A 19,937-nucleotide genomic window follows, 5' to 3' on the forward strand; every position below is an offset into this window, starting at 1 on the left:
AGGATCTGCTCCTGGAATGCGGTTGCCTGTTGTCTGTGCATGCGGAGAGTTCTGACTTTACAAGCGTGAGCCAGGCTGTTTAGTGCCAGGCTCACGCTGGGCTGGAGAAGCTGCCCTGCCAATGAATACCTTCCTGGCACCCTCAGCTCTGAGGAACCCCTCCACCCCATTGGGCTTAGAAGTCACACAACAATTCCCTTCAACTCCACCGTTGCCTCCCACACACCTCCAACCGAGGTTCGCATCCTTCCCGACACCTCACCCCACAGGCTGAGGGTACACTCCCACCTACACCGGCCCCTCCTCCTCCACCTCCCACCGCAGTGAGGTCCATCCAGGAACCCGGGTCTGCTCCCCACCACCCTGCCAAGCCTGTCCCTTCTGCCCCCTGACACTGCCCAGTCCCTCGCCTTCCACACCTCTGACACAGCAGTGGGTCAGGCTGTGTTACCGCTCACTTGGACTGAGCCACAGCCTCCTAACTGACCTTCAGATTCAGCTGCGCTGCCTCCCCATACAGCCTCACTTGACCCACACACCAGTGGCCGTGCCACCTCCCTGCCCTTCGCCTCCCCTGAAGGTTCCCCATCACCCTTGACGTAGACCATGAGGCCCGTGATGATCTATCTGCCTGTCTGCCCTCAGAGCCGGTCCCTTGTGTAAATCCTCCCGACTGAGTTGGTTGCTCCTGTCTTTGTCCTACCTCAGAACTTGGCACATGCAGTGCATCTCACACAGCTTTGTAATCATATCTTTAATGCCTTCCTGTCTCCCCCAATGAGAATGTGAGCCTGGAATGTCCACCACAGGGCTTGGCACTGACCTGGCCTTCAGTAAACGTCTTAGGGTTTTATTATTTATGTGGATTTTTAAACTGATTAATAACTGATTATTGTTTAAGTACTTTCTGTGTATCCAGGTTATTTGGTTTTACTTCAGTTGCTATGCTTATAATTCCATTCATTTGGAAAAAGGAAAATGAATATTCTATTAGTGGTCAAAAGCAAATTCCAAATCATTTTCCATAAATAAGGGTTTTGTTTCCCAGTAGACAGATTTGTATTATAGGAATTTAGATCCTGTCTCATTCCGTTTTGTGTTTTTATGAGCTCCTAAGGGCTAGTCCTAAATGCCCCAGGAAAAGAGGGGAGGTGAGGGGGCTCTGGGACACCCCAGACTCCCAAAATGAGTGGACCTGGAGAGGAGGAGAGCTGGGGAGAGAGCAGGCAAGGGAAGGGAAGGTCCAGTGCCCCTTGAATTCTTCCCAGAAAGCAAAGATTTCATCTGTAAAAGAGACTAAGCTGTATAAACAAATGCAAAATATGAACTTGGATTTGTTTTTTTAAGCATCAAAGATATTCTTTGAAAAGTTCAGAGATCTGAAGATGGACTGGGATGTTAGGTGACATGATAGAGCTATTGTTGATGTCATGGTTTTTAGGGGCTTATCTTTATGCCTCAGGGGTGCACACTTCAGTATTTAGGTGACGTCTGAAACTTGCTTTCAGAATGGTATGGCCAAAAAATTACACACACACACATATGTAACAGCCATTCACAGAAAGAGAGAGAAAGTAAATATGGCACCACCACCCCAATGCCCCCAGGAGTTTAGCTGCTGAAAGGCAAAGGCTGATCAGCTGATGGAAGCAGTGTGGTTGAACATAAAGCATCAGGCAGCTCTGGGCTTAAATTTTCAGTTCTGGCACTAACAAGCTGGTAACCTGCCCTCAGTAACTTAACCTCGGTGAGATCAGTTTTCTCAGCTTGAAGGTGGGGATAATAATATTCACATCACAGGCCCTTATAGGGATTAAGTGAGGCGCTGTCTGCCTGGTTCTGTGCTGCACACGGGTGCTCAGTAAACATCGGTCGCTTCCTCCAGTGGAGCAGAAGCAGAGCCAGATGTCAGTCACCCACGGACAGGGCCTCCCAGCCAGCCTGTCTTCCCAGCACCCGTCACCCGGCGTCTCTCAGAACATACACCCCTCAGTGGCAGCCACCCCAGCTCATGCACACGTGTAACTGACCCACGTGCCTACGCTCTTGTGGAAAGTCAGCACTAAACCGAGGAGGGCTGGCATCGTGGGGCAGAGGGAGAGGCGCTGGGGACACAGCCAGGAGACGGTGCCCAAGTCTGACTCAGACACACGAGCGGCAGGGGCCAGGGCGCAGGCTGGGGCACCAGGCGTGAGTGAGAAGTGAACGCTGTGGTCTGCCGGTCAGAGTGCCTTCTTGGCCTGACTTACCAGCCGCGCCTGCACAGACCACGAGGCAGAGCCCTCTGCAGGCTGCCCCTTCAATCCCTGTTGTTTCCAAATCATATTTCCCCCTTTTCCATCACTCCTTTTTCCACTCTTTCAGCCATGACTTTGTGTGAAAAAGCAGACACGTCTGGGGTGGTCTCCAGCTCCATTCCCTCCAGCTCCCGCTTGCCGGCGGCAGGGTGACTGGAGGGCAGCTGTGCCCTCAGCGCCGGCAGGCGGCTGCAGAGCTCTTTTGACTCACTCTCTGCCATCACCCATAGCGGTTGTGGTCCCTTGTGGGTTTTTCAGGTCTGTCTGGAGAGGGCAACTGGTGGGACACATGTGGCCTCACTTTCCCAAAAAGTCCAGGTAGCCCAGAGACAGCTTTCTGATGCAGAATCAACAAGGCCAGGCTTTGCTCCCATGAGCAGCCATGTTCGACTTCAAGAGGAAAAACTTGCCAATCAAAAAAGGGAGGTCAGATTCTGGAAATTCATAAGGATTGAGTTGAAAATCCAAGCAATTTCTTATTAAACATATGATGTTGCCTTCTCAGATAGTATTCCTCTTGCCACAAGGAGTTCAAGGGCTCCTGGCATGCCATGGAAAAGCTGAGCAATATCAGCAGCCAAATGAAAATCCAGGTTCAAAATTGCAATTTGCTTTCTTAACTCCACCACCTGACTTCAATTCAGCACAAGTTAGGGGGACTGCAGAGGGCTAGGGGGTAGTATCCACCCTGCTTCTGCTAGGTCTTGGGCACTTTCACAGCAGTTGGAGCTCCTCTTATGGTTGAAGAACAGTGAGGGAGTGGAGGGCGTCCGTGATGTTGAATTGCTCACCATGTGCCAGGCACCTCGCTGAGACCTGGAGAAGTGGGTCTGTGTCCCAGTTCAGGTGCCAGGCTGGACAGTTCCCATAGGCTAGCCCACTTAGTCCTTTCAGCCACGGCCGGGTCTCAGGTATTGTCTCCTCTGCAAGGCCCAGAGAGGTTAGGGGATTAGCCAAGGTTTACAACTCAGAAGCACAGTCAAGATTCAAAGCCATTTGTCTATTAATAGACCTCAGGTTCAAACCCCAGCTCTGTGCTAAAAACCCGGCAGTTTCCTGCTGGTTTTGTCTTGATGGGGTCTATGCCACAGCCTAGGCAGGTGACCCAGGATCCCAGGATGTTGAACCACAGGTAATCCTTGTTCCTAGTTTCCTTCCAGACCCCAGGCCTTCTTTAATGTTTCTGGGCCTCAGTTGACACCAACACAAGAAAGCCGGTATCCTGCACCTGGTGTACACTGCACACCAAACCCATCACTAGACACGAAAGGCAACTGGGTACTTTCTTGGGGTTTGCATGCAAGGTAGAAACTGGACATGTGTAGGGGTTAGTACTAGGGGTGGCAGGAGCTAGTCCAGTCCCCAGAACCAGGGAATCCACATCAGTTAGGTTACTTTGTTTGCAAGGGACATAAACCCCAAAAGAGAAATTGTTTCCTCATACCAGCTTCAAGTATGGCTTGATCCAGACATTAAATCTCATCAATCAGACCCGTATTTGGCTGCATTTGGCTTGGCCTCCTCTGCTGGTGCCGTTCTCAGGGGACTTTCCCTTCCTTGTGGCCAGGTAGCTGCAGCAGCTCCTGGCCATAACCTGCCAGGAGCAAGACAGTGGGAGAGAGTCACTTCCTAGTGACTGCCGCAGAAAGCATGGGGTCACATGCTGGTCTTAGAGTCCGTCATTGTGGCCAAGGGTTCCCTGGGTGCCAGGGGTAGGGCTCTTCCTGAAACACACACTAAGACGTGAAGGAAGGGTGGTTCCTGGAAAGGAAATCAGGGGGCCTGTTATCCAAAGGGCAAACAGATTAAACCGATAAGTGTGCACAGAGCCCAAACAGGAGCCATCGTCCCAGGCCCTTGTCCTCCTGTCTGATGACAGAAAAGTTCATACACAGAGCAGTGAGCAATCTTGAAATCAAGAGCATACATGGTAGAGAATCAAGGTCAGAAGTCAACCAGGCACCAGATAGAGAGGGGACAAGTGAGCGCATGGCAGGGAGGCATGTACAGGGGTACAGTCAGGGCTCACAGGTTACAGAGATGGACACAGTTGCCTGTGACAGCTTCCAGGGAGTGGGGTGTGCCAGGCAACCAGGGCCCAGGAGCAGAGAAAGAGCCAAGGTCACTTGTTCAGCAGATAATCATGGATACCCATTCTGTTCCACACCTGTGAAAACGCTGATGATCACACGGCCATACCCTGCCTTCAGGGGGCCCACAGTGTCACAGTGAGTGATTTAGCGTCATCCTGTGGTCAGAATCCATCTGGTGTGTGATCATGTCATGGGCCGTCTCAAAATTCCTTTTTGTTTGTTTTAAACATCAACCAGTTTGGTTTGGGGGGGGGTGACTCCCCGCCAACATGCTCAGGAGGTGCCCATCACCTCATCACTGCTGACTTGCTGGAGATTCCTGTAGAGTAGACGCAATGTTTAATGAACGCCCTTGCTCTTCATCAGCTTCAAGGACTGGGCAGAGAGCTCGTTGTCCTAGTTTATGTGGAGCAGCTTTCTTCAGGCCACATCTCAGATACTTGGTGAAGGTTCTGAACCTGAGAGACCAAACACAGCTGCCGTTGTAGCCTGTTCTAGAATGGGGTAGCAACTGACTTCAGTTAAGCCCTGGAATTCCCTATGTCTTGTCCACGCACTCCCCATGGCTTTCTCTGGCCAGTTGCAGTAGAGGATTCTTGCCTTCTAAACCGTTCCTTTGGCCCAAGGTAGAGCGTCCAGAAAGGTCCAACTGAAACACACCAAGGAATGGAAATCAGGCCACCTGGCAGGAAACTGGTGGTTGGATGAAGTTCGAGTCCAACAAGGCAGGAGTTCTGAACTGGGCTTCCCACCAAGGGAGCTGTCTGTTGTCCTCCTTCCCTTGGACAGAGCTCTTCCCCAGCTCTGGCCTGTCCCCTGACTCCCCACTCTACGGGGAACCCAGCTACCCCTGTGGTTTCCATCATTTTCTTTGCTCTGGCAGCTCCAGTGTCTGCTTTTCATCCACTCCTGTCTCACGAGCTCCATTCACTGCACTGTCTTAGGCTGTCCTTGGCCTTCCCCAGACCTGCCCCACCTTGGTTCCCCTTGGGCATCAGTCCCACTATGCCCATGCATCCGTCATATCCCAGGGGTTGCCCATCACTCTCGTCTGCTGATCTGGGAGGCACAAGGGGCATCAGAAACATCAGCAAGTAGTGAGATAGGCGAGCCCTTGAGCCCTCTGGAATGGGGGTCCCTCTCCAGGAGTCCCTCCCCAGGCACGGACATGCTGGATGATCAGGAGGACGTACGCAGTCCCCCAGACCCCTCCCCAAACCCTGCCCACAGCCGGGCCTGCTGGGCTGGAGGCACCTGTGTCCATGATGTCAGGCCAGTTCCTTCTCACCCACAAGACTCTGCTAAGTGTCCCCACCCGGGGCAGGGTCCCTGCCTCTCCTGAAGTGCCCAACACAATTCCATATTCATGCCTTCACCAGCTGTTTGTGGGTATCTGCTCCAGTCCAGGCCCCGATCTGGTGCTAGGGGACCCAGAGACAAATCTGCTCCTACTGTCTCCAGTGCAGCAATGTCCTTCCTCTTCTGTCCAACTAACAAAATGCCATCAACCTCTCAGGGCCCACAAGGCTCCCTGACTCCTCCCAGGAGAGCCAGCCCCTCCCGGCTCTGGACCAGCACTTTCCCTGTGCCAGGCACACTGTCCCCAGACACGAATAGTGGCCACCTCCTCCCCGTGACCTTAGCAGCCTCCTAGGGCCTGTGCAGATGAGTTGCCCAGGGAGTCTAGGGAGCGACTGAGTGGTGAACACTGACTACACAGAAGGCCCTGAGTCATGCAGAGGGGAAGGCAGCTCTGTGCACTCCCCATGCCCTTGAACCGCCAGTCAGTTCAGAGAACAGGAGAGACCAAAGAGGGGAGGGCTAGCTGTTGTTCTGCAGGCCTGTGTTCACTTGAGGACCCCTGCGTGTAGTGCCGTGCGAGTGCAACAGGCCTCCTGCGTCCCCCAAGTCTGTCTGTGTTCAGCAGTGTGACAGCGGGGCCTCTTTGCCAGAGGACTGACCAGAGCCCAAAAGCAGCATTTCTTTTAAGGTCTGTGCTGGAGCAGCTCCCTGCCAGGGAGAGACTGAGCCCAGCAGGACAGGAGCAGGAAATCTGATTCAGCGAGACCAGAGGAGGCATTTTGTCAGATTAGAATTCTCTGTGCCAAAGGTGGAGAGTTTATCCCAGCAGGGAAGGGGAAATAAAACATAATATATTGGAAATAAATTCTATCCCACAAGCATGATCCTCCAGGAGAGTCAGCTCAGTGTCGCTGGCGGTCCCCACCCTGCGGCCATGGGAGCGCTGTGCCAAGAGCTCCCTGTCGCCTTGTCCCCCATCAATCCCTGAGCCCTTTTGGGGATGAAGTGAATGATTAACCTGGCCGTGCTGGAGGGGGTGGGATGGGAGGTGGTGTGACAAGGGCTGCCTGGGAGGTGACAGGATGAGGAGGGGTCAGATGGGTCACGTTGGTTTTCATGCTCATGCAGACCTACTCGTGGAAGCCAGGCCCCTCAACAGGTGTCACCTCCCTGAGTCTTCTCAACATCCTATGACATCAGTACAGTTGTTATTATCCCCAGAAAGCTGATGCTCAGAGAGGTCAAGCAACTTGCCCGAGATCACACTGTACGTGGCAGAGCGAGACTTCCAAACCAGGCCTCCCTGACGCTGGAGCCCAGGCCCTCCCTCACTGTACCTCTCTCATCGAGCCTTCTGCCTCAGATCTCTCTGGTTCCTGGGGTAACTGGCTGTGGCTGCCAGTGGTTTGGGACATGCTTAGAATCCAGCAGTGCGGCTTAGGGTGGCTAAGGAGGTCAAGGTCACTGTTCTGTTTCTCCCCAGAATAAACCTAACAGAGCCCTGAATTTCTTCACACAGGGGTAAGAACACCAGCGGTGCTGCCCTTCTGAGTGCCTGCTGGGCGCCGGGCAGTGTGATCGGTGGGCGTTTGCATTTTCTCACATCATCTTCCCCAGACTGATGCAGGAAGGACCATGACTGCCCCAGTTCTCACTGGGGTCCGGGACCTTACCCTAATCCCCTGGTTGGCAGGATGGATTCAGATTCAGGACCCCGCCTTCTTCCACCACACCGCTCAGCTCGCTGGACCTGGGTCAGCTTGGTGGCAACAGCAGCAAAGGCGGCCTTGCCAGCCTCCTGCCCACTCGACCTGAGATGGCACTGACTGTGTCCCTAACTCCGGCCATTGTTTTTGCCGGCTTAGTTTTATTGTCGGTCTGCTTAATTCCATGTCTTCTGGAATATCAAATCATTTTGTTTATACTATAAAGAATTTTAAAATATAATAAAAGTACTAGAAGAGAATATGTAAAAGGGACTTCTCCTAAAGGATCGCAGATTATATCTCACTTAACATGCGAAGTGTTGGGGGATTAACATTGCCTTGAAGCAATGTAAACTGTATTTTTGAGACCTTACTGCCCATCAGCCATATGGTTCCATGGTCACAGCCACCTGGTCGCCCTCCTTGGGATGTCCTGGTCCCTCACCCCTTCTCGGTGGATCCTTGTTTTCACTCTCTGGAGAGGTTGATAGCGAACGTTTCCAGAGGGGCAGTAAGTTGACCTTTGGCAAGATGGTGCCTGAGGAGGCAGCTGGGTAAAGCGATTAGCAGAAGGCAGGAGACGGTGGTGCTCCAGGACAGAGGGGCATCTGCACCCCTGAGCTGTCTACCAAACATCTTCCATTGCCCAAGCCGTGATGACCAGCTAAGAATTCTCCCCCTGCTGCCCTCCTGTCTTTGTGGTTAAAAAACCTGATGCCGGGCAGAACCCTGAGTTACTTTTTTATGCCCTCAGCGCCTTCTTTCACTTATCCAGTGTACTATGAGGCATGTTGGATTCCAAGCCCTGTCCAAGTCCCCAGGGTCACAAAGGCATGAGATGTGTGTCCTGCCTTCTTGGCACTCTTTGTCTGGGAGACACAGTGAACAAGCCATATGCAAAGAGAAAAGCTAGTGGATATAGGTGTTCTGACTGGAGAGAAGTCCTGAGAATGTTTGGGGAGACCAGGGGTGCCTTCTCAGTGACTTTTCTGCTGAATCTTGAAAGATAAGTTGTACATCAGGTGGAGCCAGGGGAGGAGGGCATCCCAGGTAAAGAGAATGACATAGCAAAGAGGAGGAGAGTCCCAACTCTTCAGAGAAGCAGGGGCTAGTGTGGGGCAGGGAGAGGCCAGGAGGTAGCTGGGGAGGGCCAGGAGTCAGACTGCAGAGGTAGTTAGTGACCAAGCCTTGGGGCAGCTTGAATGGTATTTCTTGGGTGTCAGGAGCCAGTGCGGGCTTATATTCGAGGGAATGGCCCCTGGAGGATCCACTCTGAGCTGCTGCAGGAAGGGGAGGAAGCAGGTGAGACAACTAATGGCACTGCCAGCATTCTGGCAAGAGCTCATGGATGTGAAGGTGAGGGGACGATGGGAAAGAGGTCCAGGAGACCAGACAGACAGACACCGCAGTCCACTGGATGCCCTCCCTGGGAGCTGTTGTCTTCACCGTGGAATGGCACAAGGCTGGCTGCTGGCTGCATTTCTCTCCTCCAGCCAGCATGCTCTAAAGGGAGGTTTGAGGTGCAGCCTGCAGTGAAAGCTGCGTGTGTTAGGATGAACGGGATCACTGGAAAGGCTCTGTGGAGAGACAGAGTGGCCAGCTGGGCAGAGACAAGGTACCTCCAGCCTCATTGTCCTGCTTTTTCTGCGGGACTGTCTTCCATCCGCCTTCCTTTCCCCCCTCACTCTGGGGCCTGTAACCAGGGTACCCATGGCTTACTCTCACCCCATGCCCCATCCCATAGCGAGGAAAGTTAGAGCTCCTTCTCGCTGGGTTGCCAGCTCTTCAGCATCCCAGGGCATTTCTGCCAAGGATGATGTACAATATTATGCTAAACCAGCTTTATGGGCAGCCTCTTAAAATGCAAGCCTCTGCCCGTGATGGATGGAGAACATCCAGTTGTTTAGCCAACCACTTACAGTTTGTTGCAAACCCCTAAGAACCACACAGGGGTGTCTTGTTAGGCTTGTTACGCCAAGGACCCCATAAATAAATAGCAGAGTGTGTCTTGGTACATCAGGGCTGGAGTATGGAAATGGAGGCACTGCATAAATAATACACACTTACAAAATAAATACATCAGTACGTTAGCGTGAACAGCCATAACCAAACCACCCTGCGTAACAACCAGGAGAAGCTCCGGGGCCCGCCGTGTGATTGGCTGCCATCCATCAGTGTGCATCAGCACTTGAAATGACCACCGAAGGGAGGAGGTCCTCCTGCGTGCTGACCTCGAGGTCTTGGAGTCGAGGCAGGTGGTGAGATTGCAGGTGGGCGCCCTGACGCGCAGCTCTGCCACCAAGGTGTGCAGCCTACCACGGCCGTGTGTTCCTGCAGCTGGCTTAGGGTCTGCCGCCAGCAGAAGGCTGCTGAGCACCGAGGAGCGGGATGTGAGGGGCTGTACCTCCAGGAAGACAGTCGGCTTGCGGGGGAATCGGATTTTCTCATTATGCACATTCACTCAGGCTTAGGAGTTGGTGGGTCGACTTTTCAAGGGACTCTCACCAGAGCCCTGAAACTTTCAGGTTGGGCTGCGTTTTCAGAAGGTTGGTTTCCCATCTCCCACTGCCCCCTTCTCGAGTCGTGAACCCCACTGGGCATCCGGCTCCAGCATCCGGAGCTCCAAAGAGGCAGCTGACAGAATGGCCACGGGAGTGGGTGCCCCTCCCCTTGGTTGTAATGGCACAAGACTGGATTTCAGTATTTTAAATGAAAAATATATGCAGTTAGCTGTGCGCTGACAATGTCCTTGAGGATTTGACAGTGAGATTTTCCAGCAGTTGGTCTTCGTTAGGATCCTGGCGGTGTTTAATAAGGCAGTCGAACTGCTGGCACCTTGGGCTCCTGTTTGTTCTCCGAGGGCTCTGGGGCTGCTGCGGTAAGCACATCGACCAGAGCTGATCATTACAAGGGCGTACGCCACCATGAATAAAAATGTCACACGTTTTCCCATCTCACAGCGGTACAAAATGTCAGTCCTGTCAAACACACGTTGCAGGGAGCTGTGTGCAGTCCGTACAAATTGGAGAGCTGCATATCCCCCCAGCCTTCTGATATTCTTCATTTGAAGCTGAAGAAAAACAGTTGTTAACCTATTAGCTAGGATTTTAAACTCTGCTGAGGCGGTGGAGGGCTAGACTTTGACACAGATAGAAATGTATTCCAGGGTCCAGGAATTTTAAAACCAGGATCTCCATCCATTTGTTCTGAGGGAAGAGAGGGAAAAAAAAAAAACCCATCTCTGTCTGGCAAACCTGACTGTCTTTAACAGACATGGGGGAAATTTGACATGAAATATATGGGGGGTATTTCACATCTAAGCTTCCCACCTGTGCATTCTCCTCAGAAAGTCTTGCTCTTTGGGGTGGCCTTGGGCTCAACCCGTTAGACCGGGATGCCTGTAGGTTGGGAGTTTTTGCTGATCAGAAGCAGGCCGTTCCTGATCAGAAACATCGCCAGCTTAGTGGACAGCAGCATTCAGTGACAGGATGACAGCCAGTTGGTCCACATCGGTCAAATGCTGGGCGACGGTCTTGCTGACCATTTGAGGCTAGTCCTGCGGTCTTGGGCAAGCATCTACTTTGCACTGACCATGCACAGGCCTTGCACCTAGAGCCCAGGATCCTGACGTGACCAAGATAACCATGGCACTTGTGAAGAGCCCCTTGTCTTTAGCGGAGGGACAGAAGAAAGAAGCCTGGCTGCATCCAGTCAGAAAGAGAGGGACAGCATCTGGGAAGGGGACAGAGGCTTGAGGGAAGAGCTGAGCCCACCAGATCGGCAGGTGTGGGGAGGGCACACAGAGCGAGCACGTGCCTTGGGAAGGGCTGTGGCACAGAAGCACAGGGCAGCCCCTTGTGGGGCTGGACAGGGGGGCTGCCTTTGGTATGATGGGACACGGAGCTGGTGGGCCAGGGACCGGATCTTGAATAGCCTGTCGAGGACTGCCTACAGGATGTGACCAGTCCCCCAAGCTGTGGGTGGGCTGGGACAGGGGCTGCCGGTGGCAGGGTGAGCCATGTGGAAGCTGTCATAATCACCAGACTCCCTTTCTGGAGAATCACAGGATTCTGTGCAATTCTGTCTGTACAACTGCAAAATCAGGAGAAGATGTTTATTTTAATTTCCTAGCAGTGTACTGCTTGGGGTAGACATCATTCCTGAGATGATAAATTAGCCTTGGTTTTGCTGAGTGGGCCCTGGCCCTTAAACGTACTGAGCAAACCCTCCCCAAGTCAGGATGCAGGCCTGGGGACATGTAGGTGGCTGCAAAGACGAACATGTCTGTGTGGTCAGAACAGACCTAGCAAGGCAAAAAGCTCAAGGATACGAGGGGTAGGGGGAAGAACTCCCCCAGGAGCGGGGAGCACCCTCATCCTCAAGGGGTAAATTTCAGCATCTTCCTCTGCCATTTGTGCATCAGGTCTGATGGAAGGAGTGTGGGCTTCTTTGGGGTCAGACTTAACCTGAGTCTGGAGCCCGGCTCTGCCACCTGTTAGCGGTGGGGCCTGGGCAAGTCACTGAGCAGTGCAGCCTCAGTTTCTTCATCTGCCAAATGGGGAGTTTTACCTTCTCTGCAGGTTTGTTGAGATCACTAGAGACCTTCCAGGTAGAACTTCTAGAACATAACCTGAAACACAGCAAGTGCCTCAAAACAGCCACCCACCCCCCCACCCGCCACTGCTATCAGAGGGGGATTCTCCCTCCCAACATCTGGAAGCCCCTCCTCGCATCGCCCCCTCCTGGGAATGTCACCCAGGCACCCTTGATGGCATCCCAGATGGCTGCCCCGCTGTGGGTAGCAGTGGAGCCCCCGCCCCTTGCTCCTGTCTGGGCAGAGAATGGCACGCGTCAGCAAGGCTCCTGGCCCCTGCCCAGCCACGGCCACATCTGCTGCCCGACCTCAGGCCGCCAAGGGATGCCACCGATTGAGGCCGAGCAGCTGCACCTGACTAAAGACAAAAGGCCCCCTTCCCCTGCCCCACTGCTGGCCCTCCTCCCTCCCCCGCCTCTGTCCCCCAAGCGGCCGGGGTCACCCGGCCCCCTCGCTGCCTTCCCTCCCAGCTGCCTCGCCGCTTTTGTTCAGCATGTGAACTTCCCCGTCAGCCGAGCTCCTTGCACGGGAAGTAATCAGGGATCTTGACAAGGCTTCAAACCACAAATGCCACTACAAATTAACCAGCACCACTACAAAATACTACTCCTGTCAACATCGGGGAAGAATGCTTCGCTCTCAGGACCAGGCGAAACCGTCTCTCAGCTCAGCTCTCACTCATGGGCCCGGTGGAGAGAATGGCCTCGCAAGGTGACTTGTTGAGGTGGCTGAGTCCCCGGCGGCCTCTCTCCAGGGACACTGGCTTCCAGACCCAATGGCAGGCACTTCGGCTTTTCTTCGAGGGCCACATTCAGGCCCCAGCCCCCCATCGAGGCTGCCTGAGGAAGGTTAGCCACGGGCACATGGGACCTGTCTCCAGAGTCTGACAACCAGCGCTCGAAGGCCAGCCCCACCAGCTTCCTAGTGCAGTGTGCCGACTCAGGCAGGAGAGGTCACGGCCACACCTCTGTCTGGAGCTTTAGAACTGACTGGGATATACTGGGTAACCCCTGGCCTGTCGAGGGTGCTCCAGGGTGCGGCCCCTCCCCGCCTCCCGCTCCCACGAAGAAGCACCTTCCCTCACTGTGTGTGCAACAGGATGGAGACTTCTCACTCAGCTCTGACGGGGAAGTCCGTCCCACACAGCATCTTTCAGTGAGCACCCTCCCAGATTAGAGCCTGGAGCTGAGGGTTACTTCTACAGATTCCGCAGGGCCCGAGGACCCTGGGGTCCCCCCGAAGGGCCCAGGGCCTGGCCAGCACTGTCAGTACAGAGCACGTGCTGTAGGACACCAGCGCAGTCTTCTCCGGCACCCTCGCTGGCACTCTGAAGCGGAGGCAAGCATTTGATCCTCCCCAACAAGCAGGATCAGCTCTATCAAGTGTGGACGAGAGGATTCAAGATAATGACAGGAGTTGGGGGACAGGCGAGAGCTGTGCCTGAGAGAGCTGGTTGGGCATTTCAAAGGAGACACTCCACACAAATATAGCTTCAATACACTCCTTTCTGGAGGCCTATCAAAAGAAGCCCTCTTTTATTTCCATACCTTGCATAATAGTGGCTCTCCCTTCCCGAGGAGTAGAGGAGCCTTGCTCTCAGCCCAGAGGCCCTTTGTAAAGCCACAGAAAGCTTTGTCTTCCTCTCCCAGCCGGGGCCGTTTCATGCACAGGTCAGAGCATTGATGTAGCTACTAGCCAGGAAAATTAACCAGGTGAACTCTTGCCTCGTTAAACAGTGACGGGGTTTAATTGTGAATTTTCTGTTTCACCCTGTCCATTGCTGGCAGCGGATGTGGTTGGGGCATGTCCCAGGGACAGAGAAGCCCCCAGCATCTCCCCTGGCTCCCCACTGATGCCAGGGCCTCCTCTGGGTGGGTAGAGGAAAATCTGACAGAAATGGGACAATTCAGGACACCATTCAGACCCAGAGGATCTGAGATCCCCTTTAAGGCTGACCTTGGAGGCCACCATTCTTATGCCTCCAGCCACCGTTGCATGCACCCCACCTTCTCTGGCCCCTGGAACAGGAAGTGTGGAGGCCCTAGTTGCCGCCCTACCCCAAGCTTTGCGTGCATATCCCTCAGCCTTCAGTGAAGCTGCTCGGCATCTCTGGTCATCCTTCCCCAGACCTCTGGTCCCTGCTTGCAGTCTAGCCTGTTGCCTCACTGACTTTGACATTTCACCTTTGCGTGGCCTTAGGTAGTGCGTGTCTCCCCTCTCTGAGCCTGCTTTCCCAGCAATGAATTGGGGAGACTGATTCTGACCTTGAAGGAATGTTGAAGGGATGGTCCAAGGTGTGTCCTCCTTAGGGACTGGGAAAATCCATGCATTGGTTCTGGAACAGCCAACCCCTCCCACGTCCATCACAGGACCAGTGCGTGATTAACGTGAGATGAGCTCTTTGACCCTCATCCACTGCTCGGTGTGACCCTGGGCAAGTCTTGCCTCCCCTCGTCTGTGAGATGGAGTCATGACCCTCGTTCCTGGCATGAGGCTTCCTGGGCTGGCGAGTAGTACACTGCCGAGGCGTCAGTTCACAGCAGGCCACAACAGCTTTGGGCTCTGCGCCCCCTCGCAGGCTGCCCCCGCCTCCTGCTTTACTATCTGCCCAGGTCTGCTCCCAGCAGTGAAGCGTTCTCCACCCTGCAGCCCCGTGCTGGGTGCCCGCTCGTCCATGCCACCCAGGTAATTAAGTTGATATTCCAACACAGCTTCCCCTCCTGACCTTTTGGAAACAATGTGTTTTGCTGCATCAACAAATTAGCTGCAAATCAGATGCTGTTCTCATCAATGTGGGTTTCATAGCCAATGAACATACTCACCTGGTCCCCACAGCTGACAGATATAAACGCCGAGGGCCAGGCAGAGACTGGCAGAGGTCAAAGAGTCCCTCTCTTCTCTGGGACTTCGTGTCAGTCACACTTTGGGGCTTACCGGCTCATGTCCACATCTCCCAGCAGTCACGTGGCCAGCTGGTGAGTTGACAACATGGAGGCCTAGACAGGCCATAGCTGGAAGAGAGTATCCGTCCTTAGGAGCCTACCCAACCTCCTCCCATCCATCTTCTACGGCAAGAACACCAAAGGCCTCTGATATGTCCCTTCCTACCTGAATTCTTCCCACTGCACTCAGGAGAAAACCCACACTCCTTAAACTGGCATTTAAGGCCTTAAATTACGTGACCTCCACAGGCCATTCCTCCCAACCTACCCCATCCTCATATTCACCCTCAGTCTTGCTGGATCGCTGTGGTTCCCGTCTCGTGCACTTAAATTCTGTACTCCCCCGCCATCAGATAGAAGAGCCCCTCCGGTGCTTCCACACACCTCAGCACCCCTCTCTCCTCGGTTATAACCCCTCCATCAGAGTGGGAACCCTCTGAGGGCAGGACTGGGTCTTATTCAGGACTGTGCCCTTCACCTGTACAAAATATACTCCATTGTTTGTTGAATGAATCGAGACAAGAATCTTCTTTGGAAAGCACTGGAAAGAGATGCTAAAATAAGGAAGGAAGGCGAGGATGTCAGTCACTCTCTCACCAGCCTGCTTTCTAAGGCACAGATCTCCTAACAGCAGAGTAGAAAGGATATGGAGTAGAAAAACCAAATCAGAAAGGATTCCAGATGACTTTGGAAGTTTCAGTTGACAAGGATAGCACAATGAACTAAGAAAACCTGCTTGTTTTAGTTCCTGCTAATAGCTCGGTGACCTCATGTTAGTCACTTAACCTCTCTGGGCCGCCTCTTCTGCAGGGAAATAACCTTCCTCTAACTTGCCTCACCAGGGAATGTGAGGCTCAAAGGAAAGAAGAGAAGTAGAAATGCTTTGAAAGGAAAATACATCATGTAAATAGAAGAGATTAGTAAAACCCAGTCCCTTTCAACAGTGCCCTGCTCAAAGCACGCTTCCTTCGAAAGCCAACATCCTGGCGTTCACAAGACTCTTCTGGGAAGACTTGTGGATTTAAGGGAGGGACAGAGGATCGGATGTTCTCATTTCATCAGCAGGTTGCCGGACCAGAGCCTCCCACAGCCGGGATGCCCTCCTATAGCATCCTCATGCCAGTGCTGGTGACTCTGGAGTTATTTCCATTTTACAGAAGACTTAACTGAGGCTTAGATTGAATAACATGCCAAATGGCAAAGCCAGGATTGAATTCAACTAGAAAATTACAGAGCCAAGTCATGAACATGAGTCTTTCCAAAGTCTATTTCTTGGGGTTTTAGCAATGCTTTTTGTACTCTAAGAAAGGTATTTTTCTGAGAAGTAGGTCAAATTCCATTGAATCATACACCCCTTAAGGACAGACTCTATCCTGTTCTCCTGAATCCCCAGGCCCTGGCCCCAGACAATTGTTCCATCACTGCTCACGGAAGGGATCTTTGCACTCTGGGAGAGTGAATCTGCATCTGGACTCCACGTGACTTTCAGAAAGGCGGGTGCTTATGTTGGCCACTGAAACCTCCAGTGCCCCCACTGGAGTGCCAGATCAACTGCTGAACAGAACTCTTCTTAGCCAAAGATTGCCAAAGGCCCAGCCTTTTTAAACTCACTTAAGAACCAGCCGTCCATGTAGCCAGGGAATTGAGGATCGCACGTGACGTGATTTCTCTGTAAAAGTGCCTGGACCTCTCAATTCTCTGCTCCAAGGCTCTTCTGGTTTGGTCTCCTCTTGTGCAGCTGTGGGAGGGGCCCTGGATTTACAGTCAAGAGGCCTGAGAGCAGGCCACTCTCCCTCCCTCCAGTCTGTGTCCCTATCCATGGAAGGATAAGCTCCTGGCACTAGAGCCATGGAAGAAGCAGACAAGGCCACCTGAACCTGGGACTTAGAGCGTGGCTGGGGTTGGTGTGGGGGTTCCAGTTTACTGAAATGACTTTCACGGAGTCTGGCCAGCAATGTGCAGTCCTCCCGGGCCTTACCTCAACCTATTGTAGCCCCACATTCAGTCACTCCCTGATTCAGCTTCCCGAGCACTGGAGCCATGTTCTAGAAAACAGTGTGTTGAGTTGATTTTTTTCCTAGCTTCCCTCTGCACCCTCTCCTCCCCACTAAGTCACCACCACTCCATGCTATGGCCTGTTCTAATTGTCCCCAGAGGACTCATCTCTCCTCAGCCTGTGTCCCCCGCTGTCATGCCCCCCAGCATATTTGGGGAACAGCAACCACTACAGCTCAGCAGCGCTCTCACCCTCTCCCCTCCAAGAGGCAGAAGCTTCTTAGCAGTGCCTTGCCCTCGGGAAGCTGCTGTGATCCACCCCGTGTCTCACTCAGAACACGTGTACCGCGTTACCCTCTCTCAGTGTCTATAAATCCCCCTGGTTTACTCTCCTGGTTTCTAGGTTGGGTGTGGTCAAGAGGCAGCTTTTCCCACCATTTATAAATTCGGTTGCGAAAGAGCTAATACTTCCTGATGACAATCAAAGCAAAATAATTACAGAATCTGGAGAACTGACATCCGTTGTGTTTCTTCTACATGTGCCAGGAAGCTTCAGTCAGAAATCTTGCTGAGCACCTATTTATCCAGTACCACACTAGACCCCAGGATAAGCAGAGAAGTTAGATGAGTGAGCTGATAATTACAACCTTTGTACCAAGAATACATGGCAGGCAGAGCATCTGACCCTCGCCGCTCAGGGTAGGGCAGGGCCGGCCCCCTGGGGGAGGTGGTGCTTGAGACAGATAGCAAAGGATGAACGGAGGCACCAAGAGTGAGACAAAAGGAAATGGAAGGTGTTTCAGGAGCAGCCTTCAAGAACACCTGAGCTTTCAGGGAGAGCAAGGGGGTGAGTGGGGCAGGGTTGGAGGGAGAGAGGAGTTTGCAGAGGCTTACGTGTGGGGCCCAGACTCTGGAGGGCTTTGAACACTTCAGTCAGCATTTTCCAGGGAATATTTAACAGGTGTTATAGGGGATGTGAGTCTGTTCAAATAAATATGGGAAGCAGGACTTTTATGGGGCGGGGTGGGGGGAGGGAAGAGTTAATACTGTTTTGCCTGTTGAGGGTAGAGTTTTTATCAGAAGGGTTGACAGGCTTTGCTGTGCTAACCGGCGTCGTAAATCTCCAAACAGAGCAAGACTCAACACTTCTCATGTCTGCCAGGGGAACCCCCTTTTCTTCTTTCATACAATGCATCTCCCAGGATGGTATTTCTCAGAAGATAGCTCAGGAGATGCCAGCCTTCCACTGGGATGATTTAGGCTGACAAAGAACATAATTGGGCATGTTTGTTTGTTTGTTTTAAAGTCCACTCTGAAATAAGATGGAAGATGGTTGGAGGGGGAAGAAGCTGGAGGGTGGGAAAGCTGCTAATGGTGATAGTTGCTGGTGTCTACTGGCCAAAGATCTTGGCAAACATCATCTCATTGAAACTTTCTAACAGTCCCCTCGGGTGGGTAGTGCCATTACCTGCATTTACAGATGAGGAAAGTCAAGCTTGGATGGTTAAATCGCAGGCTTGGGTTCAGTGTGAGACTGTCTGACCCCAGAGGTCATCTCCTAAGCCCCCAGCCCCACTGCCACCCCTGCCGGCCAGGTCAGAGGTGACTAGTGGTGAGGGCTCTGGAGCTCGAGAAGGAGGCCACCCAGAAGCAGAGGGACCGAGAGCAAGGGGAGCAGAGGGTGATTGGGGGAGCAGAGGGTGTTTGTGAGAGTTGAGGGGTTGGACGAGGACCATAGCCTATGTGCCTGCGGGCAGCCATGCTCGTCTTTCTGGGCGGCATCCCAACCCTCGACAGCCTCCAGCTGAAGAAGGGTCTCTGAGTGAGGGTTTGCCCACACTCCAAACAGCACAGGATCCAGGAAGCCAGGCTGATTTCCATCCAGATGTGCTCTTAGGGTGCCATGAGGGACCCCAGTTCTCCACGAAGTCTGTCAGCCCACTTTCTCCATAGGCCATTCCAACTGGCCCTGTGCTGGGCACCAGGGATCCAGGAACTCTGGAGACACAGCCTCTCCCCGCAGGAGTCGGGTGTGGAGAAGGAATTGTAAGGCAGGTTTGCTGTCTGGAGGACCACTCCAACCAAGTGAAGCTCTGAAGTGCTGTCCAAGAGAAATGTAACAGGAGCCACACATGCGAACCACATATGGAATTCTAAATATTTTGGTAACTGTATTAAAAATTAAAAAGAAACAGACGAGATTAATTTTAATAATATATTTAACCAAAATATCCAAAACATTTTCGTTTCAACATATAATCAGTATAAAAAGTTATTGAGATATCTTGCATTCTTTTTCAAACTAAGTCTCCAAAACCCAATGTACATTTTACACTTAACAGCACATCTGAATTTGGATTCACCCTGTGTGGCCATTGGCCCCTGTCGTGGGAAGTGCAGGTCTGGACTTTGCGGCGTAATGACGGACCTCTGTGAACCACGAGGCTGATGGGAAGAACCAACCAGAAGCCTCCCAGGGCTTGCCAAGTGTCCGTGACCTTGGTCTAGTGTGGACTTTACTCTCCTTCCACTGTGTTCATCTGCCCCACTGTCCAGGGCATCTAGATATCTGGGCAGGCTGTTGAGAGAACAAAGCTTGACTTTCGACACAGAGGGTTCAAGCTAAGAGATCTGTGCTCCACTGATTTTTATTCAAAAGCCAAGCATTTTGTGCAAATTGTATTTATTCATCAGACATTTATTAAGAAGATACATTTTCCCCATGGTACAGGGATGAGTCCCTCAAGGAAATGAACGTTTGAAGGAGTAGGAGGGCAGAGGGGCAGACACGGGGCGACACTGGGTGATGAGTGGGAGCACTGGGGAACAGCACCCCACCTTGGCAGAGTCTCGAAGGACAAGCAAAGTTTGCCAGGCAGATCAGGGTGGGGCGGGTCATTCCACCTGCTGGGCAGGCATGAAGCAGGCCTGAGAGCCTTGGGCCATGCAAGGGTCTTCGAGTGAGCACGGGGGGGGAGGTTTGGGAGGGGTCTGGGTAGGGCACAGCA

General features: G+C 52.8%; 1 protein-coding gene across 6 annotated transcripts in view; it reads left to right on the plus strand.

Moving 5' to 3' along the window:
- DENND1A (DENN domain containing 1A) overlaps nt 1–19,937 on the plus strand; it is a 533,349-nt gene that overhangs the window by 485,235 nt on the left and 28,177 nt on the right. The window lies entirely within an intron of this gene.

Source organism: Bos mutus, chromosome 11 (genome assembly GCF_027580195.1).
Source record: "Bos mutus isolate GX-2022 chromosome 11, NWIPB_WYAK_1.1, whole genome shotgun sequence".
Taxonomy (NCBI): domain Eukaryota; kingdom Metazoa; phylum Chordata; class Mammalia; order Artiodactyla; family Bovidae; genus Bos; species Bos mutus.